Raw genomic sequence first — 15,783 nt, forward strand, 5'->3', positions numbered from 1 at the left:
CTTTTGAATATTTTTCCAAATAAGATGGCTTCAAATTGAAAAATTTTATCCACTTGATGTTTTTCAAAACTATAAAGCTGCGTTCTATTTCTACCTAAAATATAAAATTGTTAATATGGTATGATTTGTCATTTGAGATGATCTTGGCTAATACATTACTGGGCATAATAATGGCTGTTACACATTGAGAGGATAGAGGCTGTTTCTGTGTCTCAAGCATCATTAACTGCAGATAAAAAAAAGTTAACAGTTATTCTAAAAATATTTCTTATAGGGGAGAAAATATAATCAGTATATTGTATGTTTTAGTCTGGTGTGGTGGTGCAAGCTTGTAATCCCAGCTACTCGGGAGGCTGAGGCAGGAGAATAGCATGAACCCAGGAGGCGGAAGTTGCAGTGAGCCGAGATCGCGCCATTGCACTCCAGCCTGGGCAAAAGAGCAAAACTCCATCTTAAAAAAAAAAAAAAAAGTTAATGATTAATTGTATACTTAGAAAACTTACTTTCTTTACTAGGAATTCTAAATATATATATATATTTATGTAATGATTTTAGTTTAGTAAGTTAACTATTTTAAAACATGTTTAATGTTTAATTTCTGATTCTAAAAGTAGTACTTTTTCGTACTTTCCTAAACTCCATAATTTAAGTAACTTTAAAAAGAACTGATGGTAAGCTAAACATTTAAATTGAGGATTATCCCAGAGCATCTGTCACTAGGCAGATGATGTTTCCTTATGTCTCTAGTCCCCAAAGGAAAGTAGGAGTGCCAAGTTTTTAATATTTGTCCCTTTCAAGAAGGGGAAGGTTTTGTGATACAAAAAATGTTTAAGAGGTGGACCAGGAAACAGTCCCTCGACATGGAAAATGCCCAGGCTGAGTTAGGATTGCTTTATCAATATGGAGGGAATAAGAACCTGGGAGAACAAACCAAAATATTAAAGATTCATGAGTAAGAGTATGAATGAAATTGGCTTTAAAATCTTTCCCTTTTATTTCTCTCTTACCTTTATCCTTCGGAATTAAAGGAGGCTAATGCAGGTTCCAAGTAGTTCAAAAACGTACCGAAAGTTGTCAAGTTTAAAGGGCTGAGATTGAGTCTTTCAGGGAATGGATTAAATACTTTGGTTTAGACAGTGATTTTCAAACCTGTCTTAAGCCTTGACTCGTAGCGTGTAGATGATAGTATCGTGAATGATCCTGAGCTAATCTCATGAAAGCTTACTTTTAAACAAGTTTTCATATGGACAAGAAACCAAGAGACATTGATGTGTGACTAAAATATTGATTATTCATGGATTCTGCGAGAGCTTTGCTTTTTATCTGTGGGATCTTACGCATTATGTTTCTAAAAATATAGTTTCTTTGTTTCTAGGATGGGGGGGTTAATATTAGATTATTTTTAAGTTTCCTTCTAGTTTTAGAGTTATTGATCCTTTTTCTGACTTTTCGAACCTGGCTTTTCCAGTCTTGGTTTCATTGGACTTTAACGGGTTCCAGAATTCCTGAGTAGAGAGAACATGGGAAGCAATTAAGGGACAGGTGTGGGTGATGGGTGCTTAGAGATGGTGGAAAAGTGGCTTCAGGAGAAGAGAAATTGTAGTGTTAGGGATAGGACCAACATGCTCTTCTCTTGGAATCTGATGCTTGAAATCTACTCTGTCTTAATGAAATATACTTTACAAATGCTAGACGTCTTTCTGGAGACGTTTATAGACGCTCTATGGAAAAATATTTAAAAATCACGAAATTTTTCATGATGTGGAATGAATCTGTACTCTATTTAGGAGGAGATAATTGCTAGGCTAGGTGGGACAAGTTGATCTATTTTAAAATAAAATTGTATCTTTTATAAGGCACAAATGGGAACTGTGTCTCCTTGACATGTTTCAAAGCATTTCTCTGAATATGTGAGATTAAAGAAACTCTCAACCACTCAGAATTGTCAGAACACTGATGTTCTTTAAAACTATCTTTGTAGCTGTTAGTATGTACTGACACAGTTGAAGTTTTTAATGTTTTATTCATTATTAGACATTTTGCATATGAATGTAATGTCTTTTATTTACAGTTACATCTTAACTGAACTTGGTTCCCAGATATGAGTATTATTTACTTGGTCTCAGTCTTCATATTTTAAGCTCTATAGGTTAATACTTAATTGGGTTTTATTTTAAAATTATTTTTGAAGCTATATATTAAAGTTTGTCATAATAAACCAAATGTTAGTTTTCCTCCACCTGGGAATACTTGAGACTTCAGTGAGCCACGCTTTCTGTTATGCCCACCTCTTTAGTCTTTCCATTATAGAATAAAAATGCTTTGTGTGATTTCTCTAAAATGTAATGTTTGAGAATCTATTTTAATGTATAGAAAGACATTTACATAATGCTTTTGAGTAGGTGGGGAAAAAAGTTGAAATGTTGATGGCAGCATCTGTTAGAAAAACTCATATGTCTATATAGTAAAAAGTTAAAATTACAACAAATGCACTACTTTAACTGTGTTCTGCATGTTATTCCATGGGATCGCCTTTGGAGTAAAGTAGAATATGTTTCTAGTCTTTTATAGCTGCTGTTAATTTTGTTCTAAACGTGAAAGTGTTAACAGCAAGTTGAAAATGTGACAAAGCTCAATTTCATTTCTTGTTTATTGCTTGTTTTCCTATTGGACAATTGGAAGTAGTTTTGCCCTGGCAACTAAAATAGGCTATTTGCATAACCTAGTTTGATTGGCTAGCATCCTGACTAACAGTTCCAATCATATGGTGTCGGTTTAGTGGTAGGCTATGCTAATTAGCCGCTGTTGCTGGGGTTCAGGGATGGTTTCTGTGTGCTGTTCTGCTGCATTGTGTTGCCTGGTGAGAGACATTGATAAATGAGCGTTTAATGATCTGCGGCAGTTCCCACTCACTGCGGGCAGGCGGATTTTAGAACAGAAGTGGAAATAAGGCTTTAATTGCTCTGTTAAATAACTGTAACCAAAATATGTGTATTACATTTTAGAAATTAAGTTGTATGAAATCTTAAATACTTCATAACACAAAAGGAAACTACTTTAGCTTTGTCTCTTAAAATATAACTCAGGTAGCAGCACTATGCACAGGTTTCCTAAAACTGAAATTGATCATTTTTTTCAGATCAGAAATAGTACCCTTGTAGTAAGTAGCATGCTTGATTTTTCTCATGACTTTGACCTTTTATAAAGATACACGTTTGTATTTAATAAAATGTTGCAAGCTTTTGGGCAGAATTTATCTTGTACTGCCTGTGTAGTCTAGCAAATAAGAGCATAAACTTGAATTCCCTGTTCTTCTTCTGTTGAATTTGAAGATCAGGTTGTTATTCACTACCTCCTGCTATTATTACTTTTCTAATTGAAGTCAGATGTTTTAACTGTTGCTTGTACCATTATGTTGGTGTATGTGAAGTTTTTATTGGTACTGTCAGGTGGTAGGTTCTGCAGAAAAAAAAAAATCAGTTCTTTGTTTAAGGAACATGAGGTGAAGAATAAATACATGTGACGTTAGATTAAAAATTCAAGATGACCATATGGAAAAGTGCTGTAAGGATTTATCTGGAAGGGTATAGGGGAAAAAATTCTAGGCCTTTTTATGATAGGGACATGGGAAATGGATTTGAGAGTCTGGGAAAGGGTTAAAGAGGAAGCCCATAGAATTTGTGTTAAGGTTTTAAATATCACTTAGGTTTCAAACAGCTAGAGAGTAATAAGAAGAAAGAACATTTTAGGGTGAGGAATAGATGAGCAAAAGTAATGTTTCTGGTATTCAGTTGTCAAATGTAAGTGGTCACAGTGATCAAGGACTCCGGGGCCTTAGGTGTGTCAGTGCCCCAGCTTCCAGGCAGGCTTGTGTCATTCCCTTGAAATAAGACCTGGTGTCTTACTGTTCCAGCTAGCATCATTTTTGGCTTTTTGTCACTTGGTTTTGTTGGAAGCAGGGCTCTCCACTTTTTGTGTCTGATGGTTAAAGCATAGGACTCTTTTGCCTTCTTTTGTCCCTCCCATTGGCCCTAAAGCATTGAAACAGGGATGCCAAAAATAATCCATGTAAATTTAGATGTTTGTATTAAATTTTCTATAAAGTATATCCGTTTAATTGTTCTGGCCTTTATTTAAGAGCATAGTAAAATTAGACAAGCTAACTGGACAATCTTACAGACTAGTAAAGAATGAAAACCAACATTAAACCATAACATTTGATTCTTAATCACACGTTCCCAGGCATATATACTGAACATGTATTCTAAAATAAATTTACAGAAATGCTTTATTCAACCAGTCAGAGGGGACCTAGATTCAGAATTTATAATTTAACAGAGGTGGATATGTCTTTACATAACTATATGACATGGTGGAGTATGGAGTATCCATGCTCTAAGAGAGGTGGAAATTCAGAAGAGGGAGAAATTTTTGGATTGGGACTAGGAAAAGATTCTTGGCGAAAATGGTATTTCATATGGTCTTGAGGAATGGGCAGTATTTTAACAGGTGGTGTTTGAAGGCTACAGGGTGTGGAAGATGCTATACCAGTTGAAGATGGGGGCCTGTTCGAAAATTGCATTTACTAAGGTAGATGGTAGAGGAGACTATGTTGTTGGGGGCCCTAAGTGGTGGATAGTATAGACTTTGAAGTTTTTCTTGTAAAAAGTGGGGGATTTTTGAATTTTTTACAGCAGTGGTTCACAATGTGTTTTTTAAAAACACATGCCCTCCATGAATGTTTGCAAGTTTCAAAATAGACATTTCTTTGATTTTTAAAATATGAAAATGTGGTATTGAGTAATTCCAAGGGGTTTTTGAGTTGCCATCATCTAAAATGAGATATGTTGTAGGAGAAGCAGATTTTTTTGTGGAGTGGAGGGAAGGGATTGATTGTACTTAGAGTCAGGTTTTGAATGGGTTAAAAGTTTTAAAAACAGCTTTATTGTGTTATAATTGGCCTACAGTAAACTTCACATAATTGAAAGTATACAATTTGATGGATTTTGACAAGTATTACTTGTGAAACTTTTAGCACAAGTCAGATAATGAAGATTTATTACTTCACTTGTTCCAGAATTTTATATAAACAGGATTATATGTGTTCTTTTTGCCTGGTTTTAGTTCTTTTGAGAGTCATATGTGTTGTGATACCTATCAGTAGTTCACTGTTTTTATTGCTGAGTAGTATTTCATTGTGTGTATATACTTTGGTTTATCCACTTACCTGTTGAAGGACATTTGGGTTGTTTCCAGTTTTTGTCTATTACAAATAAAGATGCTATGAATATTGTTGTACAACTTTTTGTATGGACATATGTTTTTATTTCTCTTTATTTCCTAACATTGGAGTGACTCAATCATGTGGTGGGTATATGCCTAACTTTTAAAGAAACTGCTAAATGGTTTTACAAAGTAGTTGTACCGTTTTACATTTTCACCAGCAGTTCAGGAGAGTTTCAGTTGCTTCACATTTTGCCATATTTGGTGGTCAGCCTTTTTAATTTTAGCCATTCTAATACTTGGGTAGTGATATCTCATTGTGTTTCCCTGTGATTAATGTTGTTGAGCATCTTTGTATGTACTTTTTTGCCCCTTGTATGTCGTGTTTGGTGAAGTGTTTGTTCAAATCTTTTGTCATTCTTTTTTCGGTTATTGAGCTTTTAGAGTTTCTTATACATTTGATACAAATCCTTTATCAAATACATGATTTGCTAAGCTTTTCTCCTAGTCCATGGCTTGTCTTTTTATTCTCTTTAAAAGTGTCTTAAAGATCTGATGTTTTAAATTTTTTTGAAGCCTAATTTATTCATTTGTTCTTTTATGAAAGCTGCTTTTGGAAAGTTTTTGCATAATTGTCCCACGATCAAAAATGTTTTTGCCTGTTTGTTGTTGTTGTTTTTTCCCACTAGATTTTACAGTTTTAGGTTTTATATTTAAGTCTATGGTCCATTTGGAGTTAATATTTGTTAATAGTGTGCTGCAAAGTATAGATCAAAGATCACTTTTTTTTTGCAAATGGATATTCATTTATTGTAGAACCATTTGTCTAAAGGACTGTCCTTTCTCCACTGAATTGCCTTTGCACCTTTGTCAAAAATCAGTCTTCCATGTATGTGTGGGTCTGTTTGTGGACTTTCCATTCTGTTCCATTAATCTATTTGTCTGTCCTGATACCAATACCATATTGTGTTGACCTCCTGTGGCCTTAATAATAATTAATGCAATCAGGTAGTTTTAATTCTACAACTTTCCTCTTATTCAAAGTTTTTATAGCTACTCTAGGTCTTTTGCATTTTAATATGAATTTTCAAATCAGTTCGCTAATTTCTTCAAAAAAGTCTGCTAGGATGTTGATTGGGGTTGTGTTGAATATATAGATAATTTCAGAAGAATTGATACTTTAACTATATTGATTCTTTGGACCCTTGCACATATATCTATTTAGCCCTTTCTCTCATTTTTCTAATTTTCAGTATGCAGTTTTTTCATGTATTTTGTCAGGTTTATGCCTAAGTATTTCATATTTTTGTCACTATTTTACATGGCTTTTAAATTTCAGTTTCTGATATATAGTTACAGTACTAGCACATAGAAATACAATTGATTTAAATATATCCTTGTATTCTGTGACCTTGCTAAAATCACTTAATGCAGCTTTTTGGTAGGTTCCATCACATTTTCTATCTAGATAATCACATTTCCTATGATGAGAGACAATTTTGCTGCTTTCCAGTTTGGTTACCTTGTATGTATTTCTTTTTCTTGCCGTTCTACATTGGCTCCAACCTCTATGGAATATGGAATATGGAATATATATGGAACATAGACTACAATGTTGAACAGAAGTAGTGAAAGAGGACATTCTGTTTTGTTCTTTATGTTAGAGGATCAAACAGTATGTTAGCTGTAGAGTTTTTTTTGTCAGTGTCCTTTATCACAAGGGTCCCCAACCCCCGGTACTGTCTGAGGCCTGTTAGGAACTGGGCCGCACAGCAGGAGGTGCCGAGCTAGACTACCACCTGAGCTCTGCCTCTTTTCACATCACCTGAAGCATTAGACTCGCATAGACATGCACATGCAAGGGATCCAGGTTGCGTGCTTCTTGTGAGAGTCTAATGCCTGATGATCTGAGGTAGAACAGTTTTTCATTCTAAAACCATATCTCCCCCCATGGAAAAACTGTCCTCCATGAAACCAGTCCCTGGTGCCAAAAAGTTTGGGGGACCGCTGCTTTATCAGATTGGGAAAGATGCCTTCTATTTCTAGTTAATGAAAGTTTGTCTTAGGTCAAGTATGGATGTTGGATTTGTCAAATGTTTTTTCTGCATCTCCCGAGATTACCACATGGTTTTTATTTTTTAGTTAATTTGATGAATTGTACTCATTGATTTCTTAATGTTAAACTGATAATAGCGTTTGCTGAAATAAAGGTCACTTTGTTATGATGGTCTTTATTTTGATTGTTTGATTCAAATAGTTACAATTTTGTTTAGAATTTTTATATCTTATGTTCATGAAAGATATTGGGGTTTTATTGATTTCTGTTTTTCTGTTTTGTTGATTTCTACTCTGGATCCTTATTTTTGTTATTTCGTTGACTTTGACTTTGTTTGCTCTTTTTTTTGAGACGGAGTTTCACTCTGTTTCCCAGGCTGGAGTGCAGTGGTGTGATCTCGGTTCACTGCAACCTCCGCCCCCTGGGTTCAAGTGATTCTCCTGCCTCAGCCTCCTGAGTAGCTGGGACTACAGTTGTGTGCCACTACGTCTGGCTAATTTTTTGTATTTTTAGTAGAGACAGGGTTTCACCATGTTGATCAGGCTGGTCTTGAACTCCTGACCTCAAGTGATCCGCCTGCCTCAGCCTTCCAAAGTGTTGGGATTACAGGCGTGAGCCACTGCGCCCAGCTTCATTTGCTCTTTTTCTAGTGTATTAAGGTAAAAAGCAGAAGCCATTGATTTAAGAACTCTTTTCCTTTCTAATAGAGATGATTAATGCTATAATATTCTCCGTAACTATTGCCTTAGCTGTATCAAAAATTTTAATATATTTTATTTTCATTCTTTTCAGAATGCTTTATAATTTGCTGTTTGATTTCTTCCTTGAGTTGTGGTTATTTAGGACTATTTTGTTTTGAGTTATGGTTTCTTCCTTGATTTCTTCCTTGAGTTGTGGTTATTTAGGACTATTTTATTTTACTTACATGGTTCTGTTACTTTATTCTGATTTAGTTTGTCACCAGAGAACGTACTTTGAATAACTAGATTTCCTTTAATTTATCAGGGTTTGTTTTGTACCCCATAATGTTGTCTATCTTGGTTAAAGTTGCTTGGTCCCTAGAAAAGAATGTATATTCTGCTGTTCTTTGGTAGAATATTCTCTAAATGTTAATTAGGTCAACTTGGTCGGTAGTGTTGATCAGATCTTGTATATCCTTATTGATTTTCTCTCCACTTGTTCTATCAAATATTGAGAGACGGATATTGAAATCTCTTAATATAATTGTGTCTATCGTTGTAGTTTTATCATTTTTTTTGGTCTGTGTTTTAAAGCTCTGTTAATAGGTTCATAGATGTTCAGGATTTAGTATGTTCTCTTGGTGATTTGACACTTTTATCATTGGAAAATAACTTTCATCTCTTGTGATATTCTTCAGACTGCAGCATACTTTCTTTGATAATATAGCCATTCTGTCTTAATTTTGATAGCATGATATATCTTTTCCCAAATGTTTACTTTTCATCTATTAATGTCTTTGTATTAGAAATTTATTTCTTACAGACACATATAGTTGATCTTGCTTTTCTTGTTGTTGTTGTTCCTGGTCTGAAATCTCTGCTTCTCATTTGAGGTATTTAGATCATTTGTGTTTAATGTGATTATTGGTATGTTTTGGTTTAAATCTGTCACCCTGCTATTTATTTCCTATTTGTTTTGTCTGTTTTTCCCCTTTCCTCTTTTTCTCCTACTGTCTTTTATTCTGCCTTTGGATTGATTGAAATTTTTAAATGATTTGATTTTCTTCCTTTTATTGGTTTATTCATTTTAACCTTGTTTTTTAAATTTAGTGGTTTCTCTTTATCTTATCACAGTCTGCTTCCAAAGGATATTAGATCACTTCATGTATAGTGTATTGACCATACCATAGTATTCTTCTATTTCTCTATTACTGTCCTTTTTACTGACTTTAAAATAGATTTTGTTTGTGCATATGTTATCAACCTTACACTACATTACTATTATTGTTTAAACACTTAGATTTAAATAAGAATTCCTGTATTCTTATCCATTTCGTTATCTTTTCTGGTCTTCATTCCTTTGTATAGGTCCATATTTCCATCTAGTTTTCATTTTCCTTCATCTTGAGTACTTCTATTAACATTTTTTGTAGTGCGTATTTACTAATGATGTATTCTTTCACCTTTTAGGTATCTGAAAATGCCTTTATTTTGCTTTTTTTTTGACAGATATTTTCGGTGGGTATGGAACTCTAAATGACACTTTTTTCTTTCAGTAATTTAAAAATGTTGCTGCACCATCTGCTCTCTCGCATTGTTTCTTACAGAAAATCTTCTTTATTCATTTGTATATAATATGTCTCTTTTTCTGGCCGTTTTTAAGATTTTTCTGTTTATCATTGGTTTTTAGCAGTTTGATAATTATGTACCTTGGTTTAGTTTTCTTTGTGTTTCCTATGCTTGGGGTTTGTTGAACTTTTAGATCTATGGGTTTGTAGTTTTTATCAGATTTGGAAGATTTTTGACCATTAGTTTTTCAGATTTTTTTGTGTTCTCCTCTCTGTCAGGAACTTTAGTTACATGTGTATTATTAGGGTGCTCGAGATTGTCCCAGAACTCAGTGAATGTCTGTTAACTTTTTAAAATCTCTTCTGTTTTGACATCCAATTTCAGTTGTTGAGTACTCATTTGGAATTCTGAGGTAGTTTTTATTGCTGTGTCTTCAAGGTCACTAGTCCTTTTTTCTGTACTATCTAACCTTTTATTAGTTTTACCCTTTGTGTTTTTTATCATTCACATTGTAGTTTTTATTTCCATTTCTATTTCATCATCTCCTCCTCTTCTTTCTTTTTTTAAAATAGAGACAGGGTCTTCCTATGTCTCTGTTTGCTATGACGGGCTGGATTTGAACTCCTGGCCTCACGTGATATTCCTGTCCCAGCCTCCCAAAGTGCTGGGATTATAGGTGTGAGCCACCATGCCTGAACTGTAGTTTTCATTTCTAGTTCAATTTGGGTGTCTTAAAAATATTTTCCATGACATCCCTTAGATATTTGAATACATGGAGTACAGTTATAGTACCTGTTTCTGTTTTTTGTTTTGAGACAGGGTCTCGCTCTGTCACCCAGCCTGGAGTGCAGTGGTGCTTTTATAGCTCACTGTGGCCTCATACTCCAGGGCTCAAGGAATCTTCTCCTGCCTCAGGCTTCTGAGTAGCTGGGACCTACAGGCATGCACTACCAAGCCCAGCTAATTTTTAAATTTGTAGTAGAAACGAAGTCTCTTGGTGTTGCCCAGACTGGTCTCAAGGGAGCCTCCTGCCTTGGCCTCTCAAAGTGCTGAGATTACAGGTGTGAGCCACTGTCCGCAACCATAGACCAGGGTAGGAGATGTCTTTTTTTTTTCCCGTTTCTTTTAGAGACAGGGTCTTGCTCTGGGGCCCAGGCTGAAGTGCATTGGTGCAATCATAACTTACTGCAACCTTCAACTCCTCAAGAGATCCTCCTGCTTCAGCCTCCCAAAGCACTGGGATTACAGATTGAGCCACTGCTCCTGGCCAGTACCTGTTTGTGTCCATTTCTGTTAATTCTAACAGCTGTATCAATTCCTGATTGGTTTCCATTGGTTGATTTCCCCCACCCTTATGGGTTGTGTCTTTCTGCTTTTGTGCGTACCTGGACATTTTTTATTGTGTACCAGCCATTGTGAATTTTCACTTTGTCGGGTGCCGAATATTTTTGTATTTCTTCTGTAAGTTTTCTTGGCTTTTGTTCTGGAGCAGTCGGGTTACTTAGAAATAGTTTGATCTTTGAGTCTTACTTCTGAGATTTTTTAGGTGGGACCAGTGCAGTGTTTAATGATAATTATTCTTCACTACTGGGAGCAGTGTAGTCCTGTGTAGTTTATCCAATGCTCGGTGAGTATCGATGTTTCCCATTCTGGTTGGTGTGGGAAGCTTCTGGTAGTTTGCTGGCAATCTTGGGCATTCCTTGGCTTCTGCTGCATTACGCCTATCTTTGCCTTCTTTCTCACATGGCGGTCTTCCTGTGTGCTTGTCTGTCGCTGTCTAAATTTCTCCATTTTATAATAACACCAGTCATATTGCATTAGTGCCTACCCTGATGACCTCATCTTAACTAATTATGTGTGCAGCAAAGCTTTTTTCCAAAGATGGTAACATTCTGAGGTACTGGGGTTAGGATTTGAGCATAGAATTTTGAGGGGACACAAGTTGACCTGTAACATTGCCCCTGGAATGTTTCCTGAATATACTTCTGTGCTCTTAGGGTGTTACACACCTTCTTCTCTCAGCTTGGTATGCCCCCGTTCCTTTCCTCTGCTTCTCTTTCTTAAAAGCCACCTGCTGATGAGAACCTCTGTTTAGAAGGTTTATCAGATTGTACCTTTTATTATAAATATTTACATGGCATATTTCTGCACATAAAACATTTTTGAAGACCTGGAGAGGATTTGTCCCACTTCTTTCACTGTCTCCCAGTACCACCTGTAGTACTTTATAACTAGTGATTACCTGAATTGAATACGTTAATGAGTATGTCTGAACAGACAAGTTGCAGAATGGACATTTTAAGAAAGATCAGTAACTGCAGGAAGGATTGGAGGCTTAGGCATCTGGAGTCAGGAATTCATTTTGGAGATTATTATAGTAAGTCAGGCACGCATTAATTTATTAAGTGAGCCTACTAAGTACGGAAGCCTTCACTGGGTATCAGGAGTAGACCTGTGACAATTTCAGAATTTGCCTCTGTCCCCATGGACCTTACTGTGTGTGGGGAGTCATGAGGTAAGAACAGAAAAGATGGACAAGAAGGGTTTTCCTGAGGAACCCTAGACAAACCTTGAGAATGATTAGTCATGGAGGTGAGGATGAAGCATCGAAAAACATGATGCCAAGCCTGGATGCGTGGGAGAGGACCGTTAGTAGAAATGAGAAGTCAGGGATTTGGTGGGTAGGGGACGATAAATTAGTTTGCTTCTAGATAAGATGAGTAGAACATCTAAGTAGAAAATCCAGATTGCAGAAAACTCACAGTTGAATGGTGGAGTGGTAGATGTTCTTGCTTGGGTATAAAGGGAGAGAGAGCACCAGCAGTTAGTTGGGTGAAGGGGCTGACAGTCAAGAGCAGAGATTTTTCTGGGTAGGTGCTACACCGAACATATTTGTAGGAAGAGGGGAAGTGACTGGGGCACTGGGAGGTGACATGCAATTATTTCCATTTTACAAATGAGAAAACTGGGACACCTAAAAGTTAAGAAAGGTGCCCCAGGGACACAGCTAGTAAGTGATGGAGCCAGAATTGAAATCTGGGCAGGATGGCTGCAGAATCTGTGCTGCTAGGCACAGGATGGTGCTTCTGATAGTTTTCTTTAAATCTATTAACTTTTTAATATGTTACTTTGCTTTCATAGGGGATTAATACTATAAAGTTAGAACACCAGCCCTGCTTGTCACTTACAGAAGGCAAGAGTAAACACGAATATAGGGAAAGCAGAATAATTCAACAAAACAGAATGCACACCGGAAAGTAATGGAACTATTTGTGATCAGTTAGTAACTAAGGGGTGTTTTCTGTTAGATGCCAGGAGGTTTAAGATGATGAGGAATGTTTCGGAAAATAAGCAACAAGTATTTGAGCATTTACTGTGCCAAGCATTTCATGTTGGTGCGGGGGATGAAGTAGTGAATAAGACAGAGTCCCTGCTTTTGTGGAGCTCGTTTTGTAATGGAGAGAGATACACAATAAACATCTGAACAAATAGAGTTGGGGAAGATGCAGTTTTTGCTGGGAAGATCAGGGATAGTCTTTGCACGGGAGTGCTTTTTTTCAATTTCATTTGGTTTATTTCAAATGAGCAAATGTATCTGTTGGGTAGTCTGGTTTATAGAAGTGCCCATCAGTCGTGCAGATCTCTTGTATCATGAACAGTGTGACATTTTTTCCCCATTGGAGTACAGTAGTTACAGTTTTTCCATATCAAAGCCCAGCACCCTCTATATAAAAGAGTAGTCATTTGTAATCAGATGCCAAGAAAAAGTTGGGAATTTTAGCACCCTGTCCTTAACCAATATTAGCAGTCTTAACATTCTTACTGGCAGGGCACAGTGGCTTATGCCTGTAATCCCAGCACTTTGGGAGGTTGAGGTGGGAGTATTGCTTGAGGAGTTCGAGACCACCCTGGGCAGCCTAGTGAGACCCTCATCTGTATTTTAAAATGAAAAAACAACATTCTTACTGTAATTGATGTGGGAGGAAGAGCATCCCTGCTTCTAAAACGGTAAATCAGTGTTGCTACCGGAGTATCTTAGGCGTTAAGAAGTGAACGCAGTGATGTGCAGGAAAATGTATTGGAAAATCCTTGCTAGTGACCCACACCTGCTGTCCTTGTTGCTCTGAAGAACATGCTACAACTGCAAGTTTGAAAAAGTTTTCCTGAGCATTGGGCCTCTCAACTCTCTCATTTTGCATGTAATGGATTACACTGCTGTCTTATTTTAGCCATCTCCTAAGAAGTATTAGCTCTGAAAACATATTTGCTTTTTTTCTGGAATGCATTGAACTAAATGCATTACTATTAAGATAAATACTGCAGTGGATCCAACTCTTAAAAAAGCTAACAAGTTGCATTTTCAAGAAATTCAAAATGAAAATGGCCTACTAAGGTCTGTGGGGAAAACTTTTAGAAAATCATTTAAATTGATTTTCCCTATTTAATAAAGTAGTTAATGGGAAAATTCACATGGCTTTCTAGCTATTAAAATATTCCTATCCTGACATTTGAGAATCTACAATGTATAGGCAGGTTTGAAATTCTTTTTTTTTTTTTTTTAATTTGAGTGGTGTTTCAGAGTTTACAAGTGTGCTCACACGTGTTACCTCATGTGAACCTCACAGAGATGTCAGAATGGCTTATCATCCCAACTTTACAGTAATGTGCCTTAGGTACGCAAGAGATCTTGTCCTGCGCCCCACCTCGTGGCGGTGGAAGCACACAGGTCAGGCCAGAGGAGGAGTTCTGCTCCTTTTGTGCTCCCTCTGATTTGGGAGCATGCAGTTCTTCATAAGAATCCCCACTCTCCTGATTGTTACTAGTCTTGCCACCATTCCTCATTGCTACCACTTGTCCCCTGTGTGAGAGGGATGGGTTGGGAGGGGAAGAGAGGGCACTTAACATCTGATTACAGAGGCAGAGCTTTATGTGTAATAAATGCTCTACTCTCCTAACAGGAGAACTTGCTTCTTTTATATCCCCTTCCTCCCTGTCAATCTATGATTGGATCTCAGGAGGTGAGTTGAGTGAGACAGTGTTTTCTCTGAGGGCCTTGTTTCCTGCTCATTCACTAAAGATTTGTCAGTGAATGAAGCAGCACTTCCACCCTCAGGATCTTATGTTATAGTTGGGGGGAAAGTGACAATGACACACCCCATGTAACTTATAAATAAATATATTTTATGATACTAATATATAAGTGTACATATATATACACATTTTTATATGTGAACATACATTAAAAAAACATAATTTCAGAATGCCTCACACGAATTTTGCTGCCACTCAAGCCTTTAAGACCTAAATAGTCTGCTTACCTCTTTTTGTAAATAAAGTTTTATTGGAATATAGCCATACTCATTGGTTTATGTATTATATCTGTGGCTGCTTTTGTGCTACATGGGAAGAGTTTTGATTAATTGCAACAGAAGCTTCATCTTCCGCAAAGCCTAAAACATTCACACTCTGGCCCCTTAAGAGAAAGCTTGCTGACCCCTGCTCAGGATGTAGCAAGCATTGTACTCACGGCATTATACTCACGGCCATGGTGCAGCTGCAGACTTAGAAAAGAAGGCTTGAGTTGGCGAGCTGATGGACATGGCAGGTGGGTGGAACTTAGCAGTGGAGTGGGTAGTTTCTAGCCTCTGGGTGTGGGATCACTGTGCTAAGTCAGGAAGTGTGGCTAATCTTTGCTTAGAGGTGGGGAACTTGTGCTTTTAAGAAAGCACTTGGTGTTTTCTAGTAAATGTGAATTGTGGCGATTAAAAAAATTGTATATTAAAATTCGGAATTAACAAGTTTATGTAAATTAGAAAGTGAGAGTTGCCGCTGTCCCCTCAATTCCCACTCTTCAAGGTGTTAAGAGCTGTTAAGAGATGGAGTTTTTCCCACTCTGAGTATTAACTTCTACTTAGTAATTTAAAAATCTGCTATATTTTAGACCATCTTTTTTTACATTGTGACCCTGAGGTTCACTTGATTCCCAAAATGTAGTCGGGATTGTTCAGTTGAGTGTTTGTTACATAGAAGATTAATGTGTAAAATATTTCAGAAGAGATTTTAATAGACATCTCCCTGTCAGTTGATGAGTTGACATTGTTTTTCTAAATAGTTTTAGAATTAGGCTTTTTATGACAAGTATTAAAGCACTTTGTACTATATTACTGGTATTTTAAATTTTTACAAATTTTTTTAAAAACTCTTGTTCTGGTGGAGGGTCCCATAATTAGAGTCACCTGAGAAACTTCAGAACAA

At 36.5% G+C, this 15,783-nt stretch overlaps 1 protein-coding gene across 9 annotated transcripts in view; it reads left to right on the forward strand.

Annotated features, from left to right (window-relative positions):
- Positions 1-15,783, forward strand: part of DYRK1A (dual specificity tyrosine phosphorylation regulated kinase 1A) — a 154,191-nt gene that overhangs the window by 71,095 nt on the left and 67,313 nt on the right. The window contains exon 1 of one of the 9 annotated variants that reach the window (XM_055105301.2): positions 2,800-2,860. The exons of 7 other annotated variants lie outside the window; for them this stretch is intronic. The gene's annotated coding sequence lies outside the window, so the exon portion shown is untranslated. Of the gene's footprint in view, positions 1-2,799; positions 2,861-15,783 lie in introns of those variants that run through there. One more of the 9 variants, XM_055105299.2, reaches the window with a different exon arrangement.

Source organism: Pan paniscus, chromosome 22 (assembly GCF_029289425.2).
Source record: "Pan paniscus chromosome 22, NHGRI_mPanPan1-v2.0_pri, whole genome shotgun sequence".
Taxonomy (NCBI): Eukaryota; Metazoa; Chordata; class Mammalia; order Primates; family Hominidae; genus Pan; species Pan paniscus.